Genomic DNA, 15,175 nt, shown 5'->3' on the forward strand with positions numbered 1-15,175 from the left:
TCAGCTGGGTTCAGTGGCTCAGCCTATAATCCCAGCACTTTGGGAGGCCGAGGCGAATGGATTGCCTGAGCCTGTGGGTTCGAGACCAGCCCAGGCAACTTGGCAAGACCTCGTCTCTACAATAAAAATTTAAAATTAGCCAGGCGTGGTAGCATGTGCCTGACGTTGCGGTTACTTGGAAGGCTGAGGCAGAAGGATCGCTGGCGCCCAGAAGGTCGACACTGGGGTGGCCCTGACTGTGCCACTGCACTCCAGCCTGGGCAACGGAATGAGACTCCCTACTCAAAAAAAAAAAAAAAAGAAGTGACCACCATCTAGACAATTGAGAATTGTGTTTCTAGATGCTGCTCATGCAGGTGCCATCAAATTTTAAGTGAAATTCTCTTTTTGTTGTTGGAGTCGGAGTCTCACTCTGTCGCCCAGACTGGAGTGCAGTGGCACGCTCAAGGCTACCAACAGCCTTGACCTGCTGAGCTCAGGAGATCCTTCCACTTCAACCTTTCGAGTAGCAGGAACCACAGGTGTGGCCCCCACGCCCAACTAATTATTTATTTATTTATTGTAGAGACAAGGTCTCACCAAGTTGTCCCTGCTGGTCTTGAACTCCTGGGCTCAGGTAAGCCTCTCGCCTCAGCCTCCCAAACTGCTGGGATTACAGATGTGAGCCACTGAGCCCATCCTGAGTGCAATTCTTTAATGAAAAAACCAGTGTCTGCTAAACTGGGGCAAATGGAGATTGCTTTATCTCATCTCTCAACTACCTCCTGGTACGCAACCTCGGAAGATGGAAGAGCTAAGACTAATGGAAAAAAGAGTCTGGCTGCACATGTTAAGTACTCCTTTCTGTTTCTGTGGCCAGGCCTGCATCATCATTCTCAGCAATCATGTGAGCATTTCCTAATAAGGTTTCCATTTCTCCCTTTTCCTACCCATTTGACACAGTGCTTTCTGATGCATATTCCCATGTGCCAATACTCATGTGCTGTTCTTGCTCAAAAACTCACAGTAGCTGCTCATTACCCAGAGAATAAGGCACAGCATTTTATCCAGGTATTGAAAGTATACTGCATGTATGTGACCTCATCTCATGACTCCTCAATATAAGCTCTCTATTCAAGTCAAATTATCCTAAATGATGGTTCCAAGTTACCTAATGCCTCTGTGTCTCCATTTTCTCAATAGAGACCCAAATAATAACCTGCTTCATCGGACTGTGTAAATCAGATGAATGAATACATAGAAGGCATTTAGGACAGTGCCTGGCACATGGAAAGAGGCTATCAGGGGTTGAATGGTGGCCTCCCAAAAGATGTATCCTACCTTATTTGCAAAAAGGGTCCTGCCCTAAATGCAATGACAAGTGTCCTTAGAAGAGTTGCACAGGGGAGACTGGACATACAGAAGAAAAGACCATGGGAAGATGGGGGCAGGGACTGGAGAGAGGCAGCCACAAACCAAAGAATGCCAACAACCATCAAAAGCTGGAAGAGGCAAGGAAAGGATTCTCCCCTAGGCCTCTGGAGGGAGCAGGGCCCAGCCAACATCTTAATTTTAGACTTCTGGCCTCTAGGACTGTGAGGCAATACATTTTTGTTGTTTTAAGTCATTACGTTTGTAGTAATTTGTTTTAGCAGCCATAGGAAACTAATACAGTTTTTTTTTTGAGTCAGGGTCTCACTCTGTCACCCAGGCTAAAGTACACTGGTGCAATCATGGCTCATGGCAGCCTCGACCTCCTGGGCTTAGGCAATCCTTTCACCTCAGCTCCCAAGTAGTTTGGTCTACAGGTAAACACCATCATGCCTGCCCAATTTTTTAATTTATATTTTTGTAGAGACGAGCTCCTATATTATGTTGCCCAGACTCGTCTAGAACTCCTGGGCTTAAGCAGTCGTCCCGCCTTGGCCTCCCAAAGTGCTGGGATTACAGGCATGTGCCCTGCTCAATATAGTTTCATAGTTAATAAATACTTAATAACTAAATTTTGGCTATCATTATTATTATTATTGAATCCTGAATATACCTTTTCCTTTTTTCTCAGCATTTTAATTTCATTGTTCTCTTTAAGTGTGCACAGTACCTTGAAATTTAAAAAAACGTGAGGCTGAACACTTAGCGGGTACTGCCTCTAAAGAGAGCAGTCACTACATTTATGGCAGGAATTTTGCCTCAGTAGTTCAGAAGCCCCTAGGCAGATTATAGACTATGGCAAAAGGTGTGGAGTCTCTCATGTGTACTGACTGGATTCATCACAAATTTACCAGGTTAAGAATTCCAGATAAAGTGTTTCATCCTTCACCTGCAGATCATCTTCACCTGGAGATCCACAGAACCCTCATAAATTATATATTGTTACCAGAATAGCACAAAAATATGTCCATATTGGGAAAAAGATATAATAAAGATACTTGGACTACAAAAGGCACATACCCCTCAAGTTAACAAGAATATCCCTTCAGTGAATTCAAAACTGAAAGTGGTTAAACATTTGATAAGAATCAAACCACTGAAGTTGCCACAAGAACTCCCAACAGAAGAGGACATGTCTAACATATACCTTAAGAGCACTGGGGAGTTGGTAGTATGGTGGCATCTGAAACCTGTGGAGCAGAAAGCAATTAAATCCTAATGCCAGAGCAGCTTCAAATTTAAAAATGCAGATCGTTTTTGTTAAAAGATGGTGGGAGGCTGGGCTCGGTGGCTCAGCCTGTAATCCCAGCACTTTGGGAGGCCAAGGTGAGCAGATTGCCTGAGCCCGTGGGTTCGAGACCAGCCCGGTCAATTTGGCGAGCCCTCATCTCTACAATAAATTAAAAATCAGCCAGGTGTGGTAGCACACACCTGTAGTTCCAGCTACTTGGAAGGCTGAGGCAGAAGGATCAGCAGAGCCCAGCAGATCGAGGCTGGGGTGACTGTGAGCGTGCCACTGCACTCCAGCCTAGGTGACAGAGTGAGACTCCAACTCAAAAAAAAAAAAAAAAATGTTGAGAAAGTGTTTTCATTAAAATATATGCTAAATACCAGTCACTTTCACTGACTAAAAAAAATTTTTTTTAAGCAGAATATTTATTGAAGGGATGATTGTGTAAATGAATGAATGAATACGTGAATGAATGAATGAAAAGCCTACTCCTACCACTGACCTTGGTGCCACACACCCACAACAGCTTTTCCTGACTTTTCTAGTCCATAAACTCTAGCATACAGTGAGAAGCTCAAGATTGGCACTTCTTATTTACTGCCCTTTAATGCATTCCTTCTGTGTGTCTTTCTCCCCTTCCCCAAAGCTTCCTGAGGACAGGGATCATTCTTTTTATTTTTGTATATCCCCAGGGACTAGCACATGATAGTGACTCAAGTCACTGTCAACAATAATAATCCTGTTGTCAAAGCTATCTACCTGCTTGTTATTCATTCCATAGTTTCTCCAAGTCCCAGCATGTGGTGTGCCCTTGTCAATGGTAGCAGTTTGCTCCTGTGTCAACTGCCTTTCTCGACTGCCAATGAATCTTCTAGTCCCACTATATTTCAATCATACAGTACAAGTGAAAGGTGAGCTTGAACAGGCTAGTTCTTTTGCCAAGCTGAAATAATTAGGCCATCGGTCCATGCCAGAAAATCTTTTCCTTACCTATACAAAAATGTTGGTTTTCCTGGTGTTCCTCACAGTGGAGTTACTCTGATATTTGTTCACATAAGCCTGTGTTCCCTGTGACCCAGGTAACTCTTTGCATTGGTTGGTGAACTCCTACTAAACAGCAGGGAGCCAGCTCGGCCTTATGCTTCTCCTGTTGGGTGACAGTTGTTCTCAGGGCTCGAGGCAGGACATTCTCTCCCGTCCCCAGTTCGAGAACTCAGAGACTGACTAACACTCACTAACGTGATATCAGATTGACTTAAAAAAAAAAAAAAAAAAATTCAGCCTGACACAGTGACTCATGCCTGTAATCCTAACATTTTGGGAGACTGAGGAGGGAGGGTCACTTGAGACCAGAAGTTTGAGGCTGCAGTGTGCTGTGATGTAACGACAGCACTCTAGCCTGGATGACAGAGTGAGAACTTGTCTCTATTTTAAAAAGAAAAAATGTCTTATTTGAACATATTCTTAAACTCACAAAAATTTTCAAGGAACACCCATATACCCTTTGCCTATTGTTTGCGTTTTACCACATTTTCTTTGGCTTGTGCACTCTCTCTCCTTTGAACCATATGAGGGTAAGGTACATACATCCTGATTCCTCACTTCTAAACACCTTAGCGTTCATTTCATAAAAATAGAAACAGTCTCTTACATAACCATAGTAAATTTATCCACTCCATACATTTGATTGGTTCTGTCCATAGTCCAGTGTTGTCAGTTGATGCCACAATGTTTTTTTTTTTGGTTTTTTTTGAGTTGGAGTTTCACTCTGTCGCCCAGACTGGAGTGCAGTGGCTGCTCCCGGCCACCGCAGCCTCGACCCGCTGGGCTCCGGCGATCCTTCCACCTCAGCCTTCCAAGTAGCCAGAATTACAGGCACGCGCTACCATGCCTGGCTGATTTTTGATTTATTGTAGAGGTGAGGTCTCGTCAAGTTGCCCAGGCGGGTCTCGAACCCGCGGGCTCAGGCAATCCACTCACCTCAGCCTCCCAAACGCGTGGGATTACAGGCTGAGCCACTGAGCCTGGCCCCACAATGTTTTTTAGCAATGTTTTTACCCCTGTGCAGCACCAGGTCTAGGGTCAGCATACATTTTGTTGTCTTGTCCCTTTCACCTCCTCTAATCTGGAGCATTTTCACAGCCTTTTTCTGACTGTTATGGTGTTGACTTTGTGTGTGTGTGTGTGTGTGTGTGTGTGTGTGTGTGTGTGTGTGTGTGTGTGATTCTGTTATCTAGGCTAGATTGCAGTGACATAATCACAGCTCACCCTCAGCCTCGACCTCCTGGACTCAGAGAATCCTTCAGTCTCAGCCTCTCGAGTAGCTGAGACTACAAGCATGGGCCACCACGCACAACTAATTTTTTTGATGTCTTGTAGAGATAGAGTCTTACTATGTTGCCCAGGTTGGCCTTGAACTCCTGGACTCAAGCAGTCCTCCTGCCTCAGCTGGGTTTACAGGTGTGAGTCACCATGCCCAACCAGTATTGACATTTTTAAGAATATAATTCTTGTTCTCTTCACCTTAAAAAAAAAACAACTGAGGTGAGGGAATTGCCTGAGCCCACAGGTTTGAGAATAGCCTGGGAAACTTGGCAAGACCTCATCTCTACAATAAATCAAAAAACTAGCCGGGTGTGGTACTGTAGTTTTGGCTACTTGGAAGGCTGAGGTGGAAGGATTGCCTAAGCCCAGTAGGTCAAAGCTTGGGTGACTGTGAGCATGCCACTGCACTCCAGCCTGGGTGACAGAGTGAGACTCCAACTCAAAAAAAAAAAAAAGAAAAATAGAACATTCTGGCTGGATGCAGTGGCTCATGCCCATAATCCCATCACTTTGGGAGGCTAAGGTAAGAGGATTGCCTAAACCCAGGAGTTTGAGACCAACATGGCGGATCTTGTCTCTATAAAAAGAAAAAAAAAAAATTTAGCCAGGCATGGTAGCATGTGCCTGTAGTTCCAGCCATTTGGAAGGCTGAAATGGAAGGGTCACCTGAGCCCAGAAAGTCGAGGCTGCAGTAACCATGAGCTGCCATTGCACTATACAGCCTGGGCAACAGAGTGAGACTCCGACTCAAAAAAATAAAATAAAAAATAGAACATTCCTATTTTGCATTTACCTGATGTTTTGTAGGCTAGAGTATTGCAAAATTAACATTATGCTCTTCTTTTTTTTTTTTTTTTATGAGTCAGAGTCTCACTGTTTCCCAGGCTGAAGGAGTGCAGTGGCACACTCACAGCCACCCCAGCGTTGACCTGCTGGGCTTAGGCGATCCTTCTGCCTCAGCCTTCGAAGTTAGCTAGAACTACAGGCATGCAATACCATACTCAGCTAGTTTTTTGATTTAGCGTAGAGACGAGGTCTTGCCAAATTTCCCGGGCTGGTCTCGAACCTGCGGGCTCAGCAAATCCACTTACTTCGGTCTCCCAAAGTGCTGGGATTACAGGCTGAGCCACCGAGCTTGGCCAACATTGTGACCTTTTTTTTAATGGATATCATACTGGAGGTACATGACATTCATCAGCTCCCTACTACAGATGTAAATTTGTATTATCCTGTCAAGATATTGCCTAATTCCTCTACTGTATATTTTATTTTTTTCCCCTTGAACTAATAAGCAGTCTTTGGGAGATACTTTTAAGACCCTGCAGATACCTTATTCACCAACTTTTTCCCTTTAGATTTAGCTTCCATTAGATGATTCCTGCCTGATCTCATCTCTACTACAATGAATGCCAAACTGTGATTTTCTGGCTCCAGCAGTCCCTCCACATTTACCAGCCAATCTCTATATTGTCCTATAAGTAGGAGCCCTCTCTTCTCCCTATTTGTTTGTTTATCTAGAGCAGTAAGGACTCACACATTCCTATTTCTTCAGTGGTTTATAATTCATTCCTGCACTGAATTTTGGTGCTGAATTTGCCCCAGATTTGGCCAGTGGGAACCCCTTCAAAGCTGGCTCTTATGTCAGATAGATAGTTAATGAAGGTATTTGGATTTTGATTAGATGATAAAATACATGATGTTAATAGTTATTCTATGCACTTAGCATAGTAGGTGAATATGTACTACAGTGGTTAAGGGTTTGGAATTTAGATAGATCTGGATTCAATCCTGGCTTTCCTATTTACTAGCAATGTTCTTTGGATAGATTACTTAACTCTCATGTCTCAGTTTCCTCATAACAGTATGATAACATTAAAATCTACCTTATAGGGTTGTTATAAAGATGAAGTAAGATAATGTATGTAAACTGCTTAGGTAGAGTAACTGACAAATACACACTTAGTAAATGTGGGCAAGTTCCATTACTTGATTTCCCATATTATAGCTAAGCCATGGTCTGGGTTGTCTCAGTTGCTGTTGCTGCTTCCTACTGCTAGTGGCCACCACCCAAAAGTCACCCCAAATTCATATCTACCTGCCCTTTTGCAATGCATTTCAATTTACTGAATTGTTGAATGCCGTGGGTCTCAAGGGACCCAGAGAGAGCATCTCACCTCACTGCCCTTTTGTTGAGGATGGGGAGTATGAGATTCCAAGGGGTTAAATGGCTTGTTCCAGGTCACCCAGCAAAAATGAAAGAGGAAGGAACTGCCTAGTCTTCCCCTGCACACTTTGTATGCCATGTCCTATCTCCACTGCCATCAAGAGCAAAATTCATTTGGTTTCTTTTCCCAGTCAAGGGGTATTATTCAGAGCATCAGTGGGAAAGCATCTATTTTCTGTATGACTCATCCTCATTCCAAGATTAACATGCTCCACTTTCATTCTTTGCCTCCCACTCAGTTTCACATGCAGCCGGAGCCTCGAGAGTCTCCGTGCCTCCCACTCCAGCCCTGTTCTCTCTCTTCCCCAGCTGTGCATTTGCCTCCTTGCCCCAGACTGTCACATCATCCTCAGATTCCACTGGCCGCTTTTGTTGGACTTTGGTTTAAGAAATGCATGTCTTCCTGAAATACCACTCTGATCTATGTTGAAAATAGCATAGAGGAATATACTTAAGTTGCACCAGATGTACAAGGACAAGTGTTTGTCCATATGCTTCCAACATTCCATGAAGTTCTAGCATTATAGCAAAAAGGCTTGCTTTTCTGGACTTATACATTTTATTTCAACCTCCTCCCAAAAGACATTAGCGATTTTTCTGATATTGTTGAACAAAACAGAACTGGGAATAAATGTGCCATTGACTGAGGCTTGCGGGATCTTTTTTTTTTTTGAGTTAGAGTCTCACTCTGTTGCCCAGACTGGAGTGCAGTGCAGGGGCACCCTCCCGGCCACTGCAGCCTCGACTTGCTGGGATCCAGCAATCTTTCCACCTCAACCTTTTAATCGTGCCAAGATTTTCAGTTTTGTGCTGTTTTTTGAAACACGCTCTGACCTGTATAATGTGATTGTGCTTACCTCAAAATGCTAGTAAAATACTGAGATATTTACGGATGGAATGATATGATGTCTGAGATTTGCTTTAAAATAATCCAGGAGGTGGGGGAAGGTGGGTGAGGGTATAGATGATGTGAGACTGGCTATGAGTTGATAAAGATCGAAGCCTGAGTGATGAGTATATGAGGCTTCTGTAACTTTCTATGTAATTGAAATTATCTATAATAAAAAGTTTTTAAAAGCTAGTTGAAATTTTTATAATTCTCCTTTTTACATTTTAGTTATGTAACTTTTTTAAGAGACAGGGTCTAGCTATGTTGCCCAGTCTGGTCTGGAAATCCTGGCCTAAAGCAATCCTCCCACCTTAGCCTTCCAAAGTGCTGGAATTGAAGGCATGCGCCAACACACCTGGCCCCCACAATTCTCTCATTACCTCTTTTTATTGTTTGGTTGGTTGGTTGGATTTTACTCTGCCTCTCCAAAGACTGCCCTTTCTTGAAAGCCAGCTCAGACTGTGCAACCTCTCCTGAAAGCTGCCTGACTTAGTTTAATCCACTGATCATAGAATTATTGCAGTATTTTAAGGACTGCTTCATACCACCTAGGACCTAAATGTATATTTCTTTGCATTAGCCTCTGGCTGTTTCCTATGTGTTAGTCATGTGTCCCTGGACACTTTTTCAGGGCGTAGATTAAATCTTATAACTTGTGGTAAACTCTACACTAGCTGGTGTGAAGCTGGCCTCAGTAAACACCTCCTAGTTGATGGACAGGCCTGTTGGTAGACTGGAAGAGATTGATTAAAAGTGTTCTGAAGAGTGTTCAAAGAACAGGCTGTAGATATATCACTCTCTTTTTTCTTTAAAGCTCTTCTACATAGAGTTTGAAATATCTTTAGGGAGAGCTGGCTTAAGATAAATTCTCCCAATTGAAGCATTTCATATTAGGTAACAATTCAAGAGCAATTGATGCAAACGCTAATGAATAGTTTACCCCCAAAGGAGACTTAACAAAATAAAATTCTGTACATGGGATAATCTTAGGACTCTTATCTATCCTCTCACTGTACAGTCTAATTGAAAGAGGCAGTAGGGTGGGAAAATGTCAGTTGGTCGTTTTCACAACTTTGCCTGGGGAGTCACAGAAGAACCATTTCATTTTAGGCTTGTCCATGCTGGTTTAATGCAGGGTGAGAGTCAGACTCAAAGGGGATCTCATTTAGCTGTTGTTTGCTTATTAGTTTCTTCACACATGCTGATCTTTCGAAATGCTTAGAACTGTGCTTTTTCAGACCAGAGGAAGAGCCACTATAACGCTGGAAAGAATTCAAAAAAAGTTTCTCCACCTTTCCCTCCCACTGGGGAATATAATGCAACTATGTCTGTAACAAAACTGTCTTCCATCTGTAAGCACTCCTGAGAAGGAGACAAAGCAGCCTCCCTCAGGATCAGATTCCATGTCAATAATAACCATCAAGGCCGGTCATGGTGGCTCATGTCTACAATCCCAGCACTTTGGGAGGCCAAGGCAGGAGGGTCACTTGAGCCCAGGAGTTCAAGACCAGCATGGGCAACATAGTGAGACCCTGTCTCTACCAAAAAATCAAAAAAATTAGCTGGGTGTAGTGGCACGCACCTAAAGTCCCAGCTACTTGGGAGGCTGAAGCAGGAGGATCCCTTGAACCCAGGTTCAAGGTTGACGTTGCAGTGAGCCGTGATTGTGCCACTGCTCCAGCCTGGGCAACAGAGCAAGAACCAGACTCAAAATAAATAAATAAAGAAAAGATTAAAAATAAAAGACCAGGCGCAGGGGCTTCCGTCTGTAATCCCAGCACTTTGGGAAGCAGAGGCAAGAGAAATGCCTGAGCCCCAAGGGTTCAAGACCAGCATGGGTAACTTGGCGAGACCTTATCTCTACAACATATCAAAAAAGTAGCCAGGTGTGGTGGTGCATACCTGTAGTTTCAGCTGCTTGGAAGGCTGAGGTGGAAGGATTCAAGCCAGAAGGTGGAATCATGCCACTGCACTCCAGCCTGGGAGACAGATTTAGACTCTGACTCAAAAAAAATCATCAGCCGGGCTCCGTGGCTCAGCCTGTAATCCTCCGCCTTTGGGAAGCTGAGGTGAGTGGATTGCCTGAGTTCGCGGGTTCGAGACCTGCCTGGGCAACTTGGCGAGACCTCATCTCCACAATAAATAAAAAAAAATTAGCTGGGCGTGGTAGTGTGCGCCTGTAGTTCCAGCTACTTGGAAGGCTGAGGCAGAAGGATCGCCAGAGCTCAGCAGGTCGAGGCTGTGGTGCCCGGGAGTGGCCACTGCACTCCAGTCTGGGCGACAGAGTGAGACTCCAACTCAAAAAAAAAAAAAAAAAAAAAAATCATCATCAGAACCAAAAAAATCCCTTCCTAAAAACCCTTCACCCTGCAGCTTACTATGGTTGTTAATGCTGTTGCTTAGTATCTTCTGTGTTTGTGTTCCATTGACTTGTCTCTCAGCCTTCTCTTCTTTAGGAAAAATAATCCCTGGAGAGGATGCCTCAAGGAAATGCCCTTGTCTGACATGCACGCAGAGCATAAAAGAGCCAAAAATAGAGAAAAGTCAGTCTTTGTCTACCACAGCCCCTACAGAACCTCTCCAAGAGCATCATTCAAGACGTCTCCTGAGTCAGCTCCTAAAGAGAACAAGCAAAAGGCATATACTGTCTCTCCATGAAACACAGGTTAAGAGGGCAAAAAGAGTAACAGCAAAAGAGAGTTTGGTTAGACTTAAAGAAGAACTGTGGGAAAGTGAGAACTTTGTGAAGCCTTTGCCCCTAATTGTTAGTCTTGGTTTCGTTATTCGACTGCAGGGAATCAAGTGAGCCTCTGGAAATGCCTTCCAGCCCTAGTGTCCTTTGATTCTAGGAACCAGCAAGTTTCCCTCCTGCTCTGATTGTACTCTGAACTCCATGTGAACAACTTTGACCAGGTTTTAATGTCTCAGCCTCTAGATTTCCTCAACTATAAAATCCAGGTGGCTGTAATGGGTGACAAATCCAAGTTTCCAGGAAGCTATACAACTCGCAGTTGCCACATCTTTGCTAAATAGGGTAGCACTTCAGAGATGAATAATAATGGTATGTGGCTAGGCTAATAAAGATAGGCCCAATGCAGAAAGGTTGAACAAAAGTTTTCCAGTATAACCAAAGGACATTTTTCTCTAGGAGAATGCATCTTAGTGTTCTTTTGGGTGCCTTGTGATTTTAAGGGGGCCTATTTTTCCGAAAGAGTTCTGAAGTGGTGTACACCCCTTTCCCGCCCCCCACGACACTCTGAAATACCTTCTAACTACAGCATGATTAAACATAAGAACAAGGCTGTACTCTCTCGGCACATACTTCTTTTTTTATTAGTTTTTTAAGATGGGATCTTGCCATATTGCCCAGGCTGGTCTCAAATTCCTGGGCTCAAGCAGTACTTCCATCTTGGCCTCTCAAAGCACTGAGATTACAGGCATGAGCCACTGCACCCAGCCTTTTTTCTTTTTCTTTCTTTCTTTTTTTTTTTTTTTTGAGACAGGGACTCATTAGCACATATTTATTTCTGACTCATGATGTGGGATGTGTCTCCTGCATTCAATGAAAACATCAAACTTGGTGGCTTTGGGGGGGAACAACTAGGAAAGGACAGCAGCAGAGAGGCCCCTCTGGGAAGCCGTAGCACAAATGGAGAGTTGGGTTTTGTAAACAAGCAACCACAACCACAAACCACAAGGCATTGAGAGTGTGCAGGAAGCAGGGGGATGTGCGTCACACATTTCTCTATCTTGTCTGCTACGGTGGAATACACAGGGCAAGGGGCCTTATCTTTGGAAATGAAGGACAGATATCTTCGCAGCTGTGACTCAATGGCAGGTTCACTTGGCAGTGATATAAATCTCTGACCTGTGTTCCCAAGGACAGCCTGGAGTCACACTCCATTCTTCAGGGTGGGCACTTGAGTCACTGAGGATAACTAGGTGGTTGGGGAAAGAATACTGATTTCCTTGCACTTGTATAGTGAAAAGAATACTAGATCAGGGGTAGGGAACTGGGTGCTAGTCCTGCCTGTACAAATGCTTATTGCCACCTTAGACAAATTGCTTTCTCTCTCTGGGTCTCAGTACCCATCTGCTAATTAGGGGTTTGCTTTAACCAGTAGTTATTAAGATGCCAGAGCCCCGCCTCAGACCTGCTGAGTCCAGAGGTGAGGACTGGACAAGTGATATTTGTAAAAGCTTCCCAGGAGACTCTGATGTGCACATCGAAAGGAGAACCACTGGGATAAGAGGTTGCCAAGTTCAACTCTCCATTCAGTCCTGATTTTCATAGAGTCAACAGTTTGTCACTTATCCCAGCTTAGAGCACTCAGCCTCAAGTGTGGTCTGGGGCTCATTGCTCATGCATAGGTTGTGCCAGGTAGTGTTTTGAAGGTTTACACTGTATAATGCTAATGCCGGTGTTTTCAAGCCTTGAATATATTAACAAATAATTAAGATAATTCTATAATCACCAGACATGACCTCATGGGTTGCCCTTATTCTTCTAATGGAATCTGCTGAGGATGCTTGTTTTCCCTTTCTGTTGATATGATCTACAGCCTCAAAAATTCTCGAAGGGGGAACATCTGAGAAAGCCATCTGTCTGAGCTAGACATGCTAAGGAGGCTGTCACCCCCAACTCTTTTTTCATTCTGTGCACTTTCCCTATGAGATCTCATATACATCTGCGGGTTGAAAATAGTGGTGAATTTAAGGCAGCATTCCACTAGAGAGCCCAGGAAGGCCCAGACCCTGTCCTCTGGCCAACAGCCCCTCTCTGTGAGGTCCTTGAGAGAAAAACCTCCTGGGGGAACAATAGCTGACAGCAAAGACTCTGAGACCTGGGCCGGACCTGCAATATGGAGCCTATCAGTCTAGGCCAGAGATCATGCAGAGTCCCTGTGACTTGGGCATGAGGCAGGTTTCTTTCTTTCACCCTTTTTCCTTAAGTTCAGCTCTCAAGGCCTGGATTTCACCATGTCCAGAGGAGAAGAAAGTCCAGGTGACAAGAAGAGGGCACAAAAAGCAGGAGCCAGGGCAATAGGACATTTGTGTCACTCCCAGGAGCAGCAGTTCAAACTGTCTGCTCTAGGCCTCCCAAGTGGTGGTGGCTACAGTTTTTTTACTCCACAGACCATAGAAAAGTCCAAAGAGAGAGTGTCAGAGAGAGTCAATGAGGAGAGCAATCCTATCTCTCCAGCAGGAGAGAGTATCCAAATAGAGAAAGAGTGATGGTCTACCTTCTCCTTATGTCTTTTGCCCATTAGTCTATATTCTTGTTCATTTTTGAAAAGTTCTTTACATAGGTTGGGCATGGTGGCTCAAGCCTGTAATTCCAGCACTTTGGGAGGCCGAGGCAAGGTGAGGGGACTGCCTGAGCCCATGGGTTAGAGACCAGCCTGGGCAACTTGGCGAGATCTCATCCCTACAATAAAAATAAAAAAATTAAGCAGGACTTGGTGGCTCAGCCTGTAATCCCAGCACTTTGGGAGGCCAAGGCAAGTGGACTGCCTGAGCCTGCAGGTTTGAGACCAGCCTGGGCAACTTGGCGAGACCTCATCTCTATAATAAATAAAAAATTAGCCAGCGTGGAAGCACGTTCCTGTAGTTCTGGCTATTTGGAAGGCTGAGGCGGAAGGATTGTTGGAGCCCAGCTGATCAACGCTACGGTGGCCATGAGCATGCCACTGCAGTCCAGCCTGGGCGACAGAGTGAGACTCCAAGTCAAAAAAAAAAAAAGTTCTTTACATATTAAGAATATTATCTTAGGTTGATTTTCCCCAGAAACAGGCTCCAAGACAGATTCCCATGCAGGAGTTTACTGGGGAGTATCCTTGTCATGTAAACTAAAAGGGAGTGAAAAAAGCAGAATTGAGCAGGAGAAATTGAACCACAACAAAGGCCTCACTTAAGTGATCCCACAGAGTTCTGGAGTTGGGATGGCTCTTCACAGTTTTGCCTTGAGGCAAAGGGGTCAGGCCTTTATACCCCTTTATTGACCAGTCATTGGGTGAGCACTGCCCCCAGAATGGGGCATGACTTCAGGCAAAGTGACTCTTTTGAACAGTGGACAGTTGCAGGAGAGGAATTCAGTTATGAGCTGTCACACACCAACACTCCAGGCAGCTGGGGGATTAGCACCTCAATCCTGAAGGAGGGGTCTGGGTGACACACCCAACAACCACTGTAGATATCTTTGGCTCTCATACGTGTTGTAGATATTTTTCCCAGTTTGTCATTCATCTGCCAACTTGTTAACAGTTATTCTTTGTTTGCTTTACTGAGTTTTTAAAAATTCAACTCAATTATTTTTTTTCTTTTTTAATTTTTTTTTTTTGAAAGCGAGAAAGCAGGATTTATTGAGAACAGAAAATCTCCCACAGTGGGAGGGGACCTGAAGGGGTTGCCCCTTTCTGTCTTTATGGTTTCTGACTTTTATATCATTCTTAAATAATCTTTCCCCACTGCAAGACTATTACAAAATCCGTATTTCTCTAGCATTCTCCTTTTTGTTCTCACTTAAATATTGTTCTCATTTAATTAATCTGTCTGGTATTTATTTTGATTTAAGGTATGAGGTATCATTTGTATTAATGATAAGAACTAGTTTTTCCAGCACTGTGTATTTTCCCCATGGATTTCAAATGCCAACTTTAGCAAAACAAATTAACTATATGTGATTCCATTTCTAGCTCTCTATGGTGTTCCATTGACCTGCTTATTTATACCTGTACTAGTGCAATACAGGATTAGTTTATTTTCTTTTTAAATTTATATGCAGTAAATGTCACTCTTTGGGGTATAGTTCTGAGTTTTGCCAAATGCATATAGTTGTGTACCCACCACAGCGAAGATAGAGAACAACTTCATCATCTCCCCAAACTCTCTCGGGCTGCCCTTTTGTGGGGGTTGCCCTTCAAACCTTTCCCTCTCCTTTAATCCTTGGCAACCACTGATCTGCTTTCCATCTTGATTGTTTTGCCTTTTCCGGATTGTTACACAAATGGAATCATACAGTATGCAGCCTTTTGAGTCTGGCTTCTTTCAGTCAGCAGAATACACTTCAGCTCCATCCATGTTTTTACACAGATCA

At 43.8% G+C, this 15,175-nt stretch overlaps 1 pseudogene; it reads left to right on the forward strand.

Moving 5' to 3' along the window:
- LOC103250548 overlaps nucleotides 1-2,629 on the forward strand; it is an 11,735-nt pseudogene extending 9,106 nt beyond the window's left edge.
- Nucleotides 2,630-15,175: the final 12,546 nt, after the last annotated feature.

The sequence above is a fragment of the Carlito syrichta genome, unplaced genomic scaffold, assembly GCF_000164805.1.
Source record: "Carlito syrichta isolate Samal-C Ts95f unplaced genomic scaffold, Tarsius_syrichta-2.0.1 Scaffold130587, whole genome shotgun sequence".
NCBI lineage: Eukaryota > Metazoa > Chordata > Mammalia > Primates > Tarsiidae > Carlito > Carlito syrichta.